Source organism: Sinocyclocheilus rhinocerous, unplaced genomic scaffold (genome assembly GCF_001515625.1).
Source record: "Sinocyclocheilus rhinocerous isolate Xijiao unplaced genomic scaffold, SAMN03320098_v1.1 scaffold2665, whole genome shotgun sequence".
Lineage (NCBI taxonomy): Eukaryota > Metazoa > Chordata > Actinopteri > Cypriniformes > Cyprinidae > Sinocyclocheilus > Sinocyclocheilus rhinocerous.
In genome coordinates, this window is record NW_015637154.1 from 98,033 (window position 1) to 105,457 (window position 7,425).

At 36.3% G+C, this 7,425-nt stretch overlaps 1 pseudogene; it reads left to right on the forward strand.

The window, feature by feature from the left end:
- The window catches only part of LOC107748631 (transcriptional regulator ATRX-like), a 50,515-nt pseudogene that overhangs the window by 20,271 nt on the left and 22,819 nt on the right, over nt 1-7,425 (forward strand).

Genomic DNA, 7,425 nt, shown 5'->3' on the forward strand with positions numbered 1-7,425 from the left:
TATATATTGTATTTTTTTATTTTGGGGTGGTGCATTTAGTTTGTCATATTCAGAGGTGTCAAGTTAATGTCTGCCTCTTTGTAAAAAGATCTCATCTCCATTTCTTGCCTGCCTTTTTACATTTCACTCAGTAATAATAAGGGGGGTGTTTTTTTTTTGTTTTTTTTTTGTATTAATTTGCTAAATTAACACCACTAAACTGTCCATTGGATCTTCTACACTGTCCAGTAACCTGTTATTTTAATTGATGTTTTATGTTTATTATATATTTGTCTTTTTATATATGTAATTATTTACATTCATGGTTTATATGGAAATTAGAATTTAAATGACCTCTGTTCTTCTGAATTGTTTCAGCATAACAAAACAAATAGTTTTGCTACTATTTAAGTTCAATTTTAAGAAATTATATTGAAAGCGGTGGGAGAAAGATGAGTTGTGCAATGAATCTGAATCCATCTGTCACCCACATTACATTTTGTCCTTCTCTCTTTTCTCTTCATCCCTTTTCTACCTGTTCTCTTATTACCGCCTCATCCCATCACATATTCTATAAAGAATTGCGAAGCAGATTCTGCTGGCTCAGATCAGAGCTAATCTCTCCTCTGCTTCTGAGCTGGATGCCAGCTCAGATGAGTAATCAGAGAGCATGAGAGAAGAGCAGAAGAAGAGCAAGACCAGAACATCAGAGACCACAGAAGAGGAAGGTGAGCGATGACCATTAGCACTGGTACCGTGGGGAACAGACCTTTCAAATCCTGTAATTCAATATATATGCCATTTCTAATGAATAACAGCATATCCAGCCTCTGAAACTGATACAAGTATACAATGTTTTTGTAGTTTTAAGTTACTTTGTGTTGTAACACTTAAAAATAAATGTGATTAATAACAATCTGCAGCAGATTAGTCAAATAGTTGAAAATGTTATTAGACATAGTATTCATGTAGTTGTATTGTTACATGAGAACAGTTTTTCTGCAGATAACGATGGCTCAGATTGCAGTGGGTCACAGTCAGGGTCACGGCACCAGCACCGGTTGCTGCGACATGGTCTTACCTTATCAGAGACAGAAGCAAAAAGACAAAAGCAAGAGGTGAAGAAAAAGAGAGAAAGAGAAGTCCAAGAATCAGAATGTGTTATTGGTGAGTCAAAAGTCTTTGAAAACTCAAAGTACATTATATGTATTTATGCAGTTTTTTACTCTTCAAATAATAGTACCTATGTGATGATTCTTCAGTCAGATATGGTACTGTTTTGTATTTATCGTAGTGAATAGTGATGAAACAAGTGAAACAAGCGTATCGAGCGGCATGTATGATGAACTCAGCCGTTCAGAGTGTGAGGAAATGGGGTAAAGCTCATATCATCACGGTTTATTCATCAACTGTAATCTGCTCTGGACATTAAACACTCACAAAACAACTCATTTTCAATTACTACCTACTAATAATAAGCCTAAATATGTGAAGGTTAATTTTTTATGACTCTTTATTTTGTAGGTCCCAGTCGCCCACTCATAATGAGGAGTTTCAGAGTCCATCGCGCACACCTGACAAGAGCACCACTGCTAATGTGTGTGTTTGTACATCCTTTTATACCATAGATTCTGTGAATGTGGATTCGTCAATAATTTAAGCTTTTTTATTTTGGGGGGTATAATGTGCAGAATGATGTCTCTCCAACCACTGAGGAGCATTTGAGGGGCACCCCTCGAGGGCGGAGGCAGATCAGACGGCTTCTGGAGGTGGATCAGCTGGCGCAGTAGACACAGAGCGCTCTGAAAGAAGAGGAGGAGCGCAGGAGGAGATTAGCAGAGAGAGAAAAACAGAGATTGGAAATTGAGAGGAGAGAACGAGAAGATGCAGACCCAGAGGTGATGAACTGCATGGTGTCATATTCTGTTCTGATTTGTAAATATTAAAGAAGATAGTTTACTAAGAAATTAAAATTCTGTTATAATTTACTCTTCCTCATGTCATTCCAAACCTGTATGACTGACTTAGTGGAACACAAAATACGTTTTAGGGGATTTTTTTTTGTCAATACAGTGAAAGTCAGTGGTCACCAAAATGGTTACCTGCATTTTTCAAAAATATCATCTTTTGTGTTCCGCAGAAAAAGGAAGGTTTTTTTAATGTATGTATAAATAATGACAGAATTTTCCTTTTTGGTTGATCCCATTATATTTATTTTATTTTTTAATGTTCATTACTAATGACATGTTTTTAATCTTAATGAAAAATGAGTGTTTACTCTGTCTTTTGTCATTTGTTTTCCCTCTCACCTGCTTTAGGTCATCTTAAGCTGCGTCCGAAATCGCATACTTCCATACTATATAGTAGGCGAAAAACAGTATGCAGTGTTTTGTCTGTCTGTTGTCATTTGTTTTCCCTCTCACCTGCTTTAGGTCATCTTAGTGTCTGAGAAACCGGCTCATAGCTTCACACCATTGGTTCTTGAGCAAGATGATGTAACACATAAGCCTGTGCTGCAAGTGCACATGCACTTTCTGAGCAAACTCAAACCACACCAGCGAGAGGGTGAGAGAACATTTGGACAAAATTGCACACCTGTTTATTCCATTATGTATTAGAGTGTAATTATGCACAGAGATCTAATCTCACCATCATCAAGTCAGTATATTTAGTCATTTATTTATTTAGTCATTTATCAGACGCTTTTATCCAAAGCGACTTACAAATGAGGACAACCGAAGCAATCAATTGTAGTATTAAAACAACTAAAAACAATCCAAAACTAAAAGCTAAAACTTTATAAATACTGCCTATACACATTTTAAAAATAAAGAGATTAAATAAAAATGACAAATGCATACAACAAAATTGCAAAACTTAACATTTAAATGAAAAACAAAAAAATAAAGCTAAAAACAATTCAAAATATAAAAGAACAAAAGGTATAAGAGTATAATAATGATTCTAACATAACATTAAGCCAAACACCATATAAATTCAATATATATATATTATTTCATTTCCATTTATTTTGTTGAAGTATTAAAATAACTCAAATTAAATAAAACTAAAAACTTAATGAAAGACCTATACAGACATAATATAGTCAATAATATAGACATAGTATAGGATTACGTAAAGAGACAGAAGCAGTTGGGACAGCTTAAGTCAGAGTCCTGCACATTGGGTGAAATGCTAATATTTGATAGTTGTTTTAAAAATTATTTAGCATTTGCAGTGCCGATGTGGGTCAGGAATCAATGGGCATGTGTGGACTGTGGGTCAAATTGCAAAGGCTGTTTTTATATGTCAGATAATGTTCATTGTTCTTTATTTATACCTTTTATGCTTTTCAAATGTATTAAGTCACCTCTGGCTGACAGTATGACACATGTAATAGCTGCACTGTGCAGGAGCTCTTCAAAACTCCCCTCTGATGTCAATTTTTATCTCCCTGATGTAGTAGACTTATTTTAAGGTATTCGGTGCAGATTATGGTCCTAAATGGGTCAGGTCGGGTAAGGAATTGCATTTGTGGTTTTATTGGATAATAGGTTGGGTGTTCTGTTAATTACTATGGGTGCACTGCGGGTGCGGATTTACCAAAAAGGACCCATGCAGATTTCTGTTTATAGTTCATAGAAGACCTGTGGCAAACTCTCTAAGAAACTGGATTTAGGCTCTATTTATTTGATCCAAAAAAAAAAAAACTGTAAAATTGTTAAATATTCTTAGAATTCAAATAAATGTTTGCTATTTGAATATATTTTAAAATGTAATTTATTCCTGTGATGGCAAATCTTAATTTTCAGCAGCCATTACTCCAGTCTTCAGTGTCACATGATCCTTCAGAAATCATTCTAATATTCTGATTTTGTGCTCAAGAAACATTTTTATCACCACCAATGTTGAAAACAGTAGAGCTGCTTAATATTTTTGTGGAAACCATAATATAATAATATTTTTTTCAGGATTTTTGGATAGACAGGAAGTTTAATTATTAGAAATAGAAAACCTTAGTAACATTATAAATGTCTTTACTATCACGTTTGAGTAACTTATAAAGCTGATGATACACGGGGCAACTTTTTGAGCAATGCTGCCGGGCAACTTTGGGCAATGTTGCCGTCAACGGGCAACCAGATGAGACACAGGGCCCACGACCAATCTAAAGTATCCAGATAGACATTTGTTATCCATTCTCAATGTGAAAGTGCCCAAGAAACATTGCTCAAAAAGTTGCCCAGTGTATCATGAGCTTAAAGGGGTCATATGATGCGATTTCAAGTTGCGTGTGTGAGCGCGAGAGAGAGAGAGACAGGGTCACTCACAGTGGGAGTCAGCTGTCTTAACCGTGGCTTGTGTACTGCAAACACATACCAGCTTCATCGCATAGAGGACCTACAATAATAATAATAATAATAATTCATTACATTTATATAGCGCTTTTCTAGGCACTCAAAGCGCTTTACATTGTCAGGGGGTATCTCCTCATCCACCACCAGTGTGCAGCATCCACCTGGAGTATATATACTCCAGGATAATGTACAGTATTTGAAAAATAATGTGTTTTTTGAACATTAAAGCATGTCAACATATTCTGTTACACCAAATACACAAAATAATGATCTTTAAAAAAAGCATCATATGACCCCTTTAATGCATTCTTGCAGGACAAAGGTACTGACTTTTGAATGGTATTGTATTGTTCAAGGCTTGTCAGAGGGTATGCCTTATAATATTTCCCTAATGACTTATCATGACATGGGAAATTAAGCCAGTATATATTCAGTCTAATAGTAGAACTCAATCAGTGCATGGGTGATTGCTTGTTTCTCATAGTTACATTCACATACATTTATGAAGCAGCATTGCGAAATGCAAGTTAGTGATGTGACCCAGTGCCAGTGTGTGAAGATGGTTTGTGTAATGTGTATGTAAGTGTGTGTGTTAATTTGTTGTTAGGTGTGCGGTTCATGTGGGACTGCTGTTGTGAATCCATACAGAGTGTGAAGACGACTCCAGGTTCTGGCTGTATTCTGGCCCACTGCATGGGCCTGTGAAATACCTTTCAGGTACGGGGCATATGAATATTCTCCTTTTCTTTGTAAAATCAGAAAGTGTGAGTTTCACAGAAAGCATAACTGTGTATGTGTTTGTTTCAGGTCATTGTGTTCCTTCACTCAGTGCTGCTGTGTAAAGTGCTGCCACTGAACAGAGCTCTGGTGGTTTGTCCTCTCAACACAGTGCTGAACTGGAAGAGCGAGTTTGACCAGTGGCAGAGGGGCTTAAGACCCAACATACTAAGGGTCAGTAGAATTCTCTCACTTCCTCTTTCAGGTGACTTTAGTTTGTGTTTTTGATCTAGGTCATGTTTATGTCAGAAATTCAACAGTTTTGGGTCATTAAGATTTTTTGAAAGAAATGTTATACTCCTCAAGACTGCATTTATTTGATCCAAAATAGAGTAAAAAACAATGATATTGTGAAATATGAATACAATTTCAAATAACTGTCTCAAATAACTGTCTATTTTAAAATAAAATTTAAAATGTAATTTATTCCTGTGATGGCTCAGCTGAATTTTCAGCAGCCATTACTCCAGTCTTCAGTGTCACATGATCCTTCAGAAATCATTCTAATATGCTGATTTGGTGCTCAAGAAACATTTTTTAGCATTGTCAATGTTTAAAATGCTTGTATGGCTTATTATTTTTATGAAAACTGTGATATGTTTTTTTTACTTGCTGAATAAAAGTATTAATTTCTTTCTGACACTCAAAAGTTAATGGTGCTGTGGTCAGTGAGTCAAAGAGTTGCAGAACTAGCTAACATATGGGCATTTTTCAGAGTTTCATCTTTCTCTGTGCAACTCTATCTATTTTATGTTTTGTGGTGGCTTAAAAAGAATAATTCACCCAAAAATTAAAATGGTCAAAATATATTTTCTTTTAGATTTTTCTCTTGAAGCTATCATATTGCTTCAGAAAAAGCCCTCAAGTTATGTTTAGGCTTTTCACGCTATACTTTTGTAACCCTGAGTTAACACCTTTTTCAATCCCAGGTTAAGGCCACTTTTAACCAGTAGTTAGGCATTTGTAGTACATAAATTGCAGTGCAAAAGGTTTAAAGTTAACACAAGGCTACATTAATCCAGGGTTAAAATAACCCTTCAATACAAAGCCCAGTGGACTTTTATGGAGGTTTTTTGGACAGTTAAGATCACTGACTACTTTTGTAGATGGAGTCTAAACATTCTGCTAAGCATCATCTTTTTGTATTGTACAGAGGAAAACAAAATGCAGAAAATTCAAACAGCATGAGAATGACAGTAGTTAACATTTTTGAGTGAATTACCTGTATAATTTGACATTTTTGCATCGCTGGTTAATTTTTCTGATTATTTCTGCCTTCTCTCTCGGGTCTTTCACACACAGGTGGCAGAGCTGGCCACGGTGAAGTCTGTGGCTGTTCGTGTTGAGCTGTTGAATGACTGGTTTACGAATGGTGGCGTAATGATCATGGGTTATGAGGTTTTTCGTACACTGACACACACAGATAGTGCAAAATACAGTGAACACAAAGAAGCCCTCCGCTCAATGCTCCTGGATCCAGGTAAGTTTATCTGAATAATCCATCATCAGATATGGAAAACTGTTATATTTTATTTTGAATATTATTTTAAAACCATTGATTGGTGTGTTTGTATATTAGACCATGATCTGGTGGTATGTGACGAGGGTCATGTCCTTAGGAATGCGGACTCCAGCATCTCAAAAGCCATGCGAGCTCTACGGACACGTAGGAGAATCATATTGACAGGAACACCGCTTCAAAACAACCTTACTGAGTGTAATCACCTTTCATCTCCATATATATAATAAGCTGCTTGTGAAAAGTGACTTCCTTATTCATTTTTTTTTTTTACCTTAAAGGGATAGTTCACCCAAAAATGAAAATTTGATGTTTATCTGCTTACCCCCAGGGCATCCAAGATGTAGGTGACTTTGTTTCTTCAGTAGAACACAAATGAAGATTTTTAGTTCAAACCGTTGCAGTCTGTCAGTCTTATAATGAAACTGAATGGGAATCACGGCTTTGAGAGTCAAAAAAAACATACACAAACAAAACCAAATTAAACCCTGCGGCTCGTGACGATACATTGAGGTCTTAAGACACGAAACGATCGGTCTGTGCAAGAAACTGAACAGTATTTATATAGTTTTTTACCTCTGATGCACTGCAGTGTCTGAACTGTCATGAGCACGTCCTGAGCGCGTCCTCGACAGCCGGCACGTGAAGCGTCTTCGTCTTCTTCTTGCTTTATGGCGGATCGCAGACTTATAAGTGCATTGCCGCCACCTATCTCTCAAGTGGACCATTGACACTATCTACAATCTCAATTAGGAGTGTCAATGGTCCATTTGAGAGATAGGTGGCAGTAAT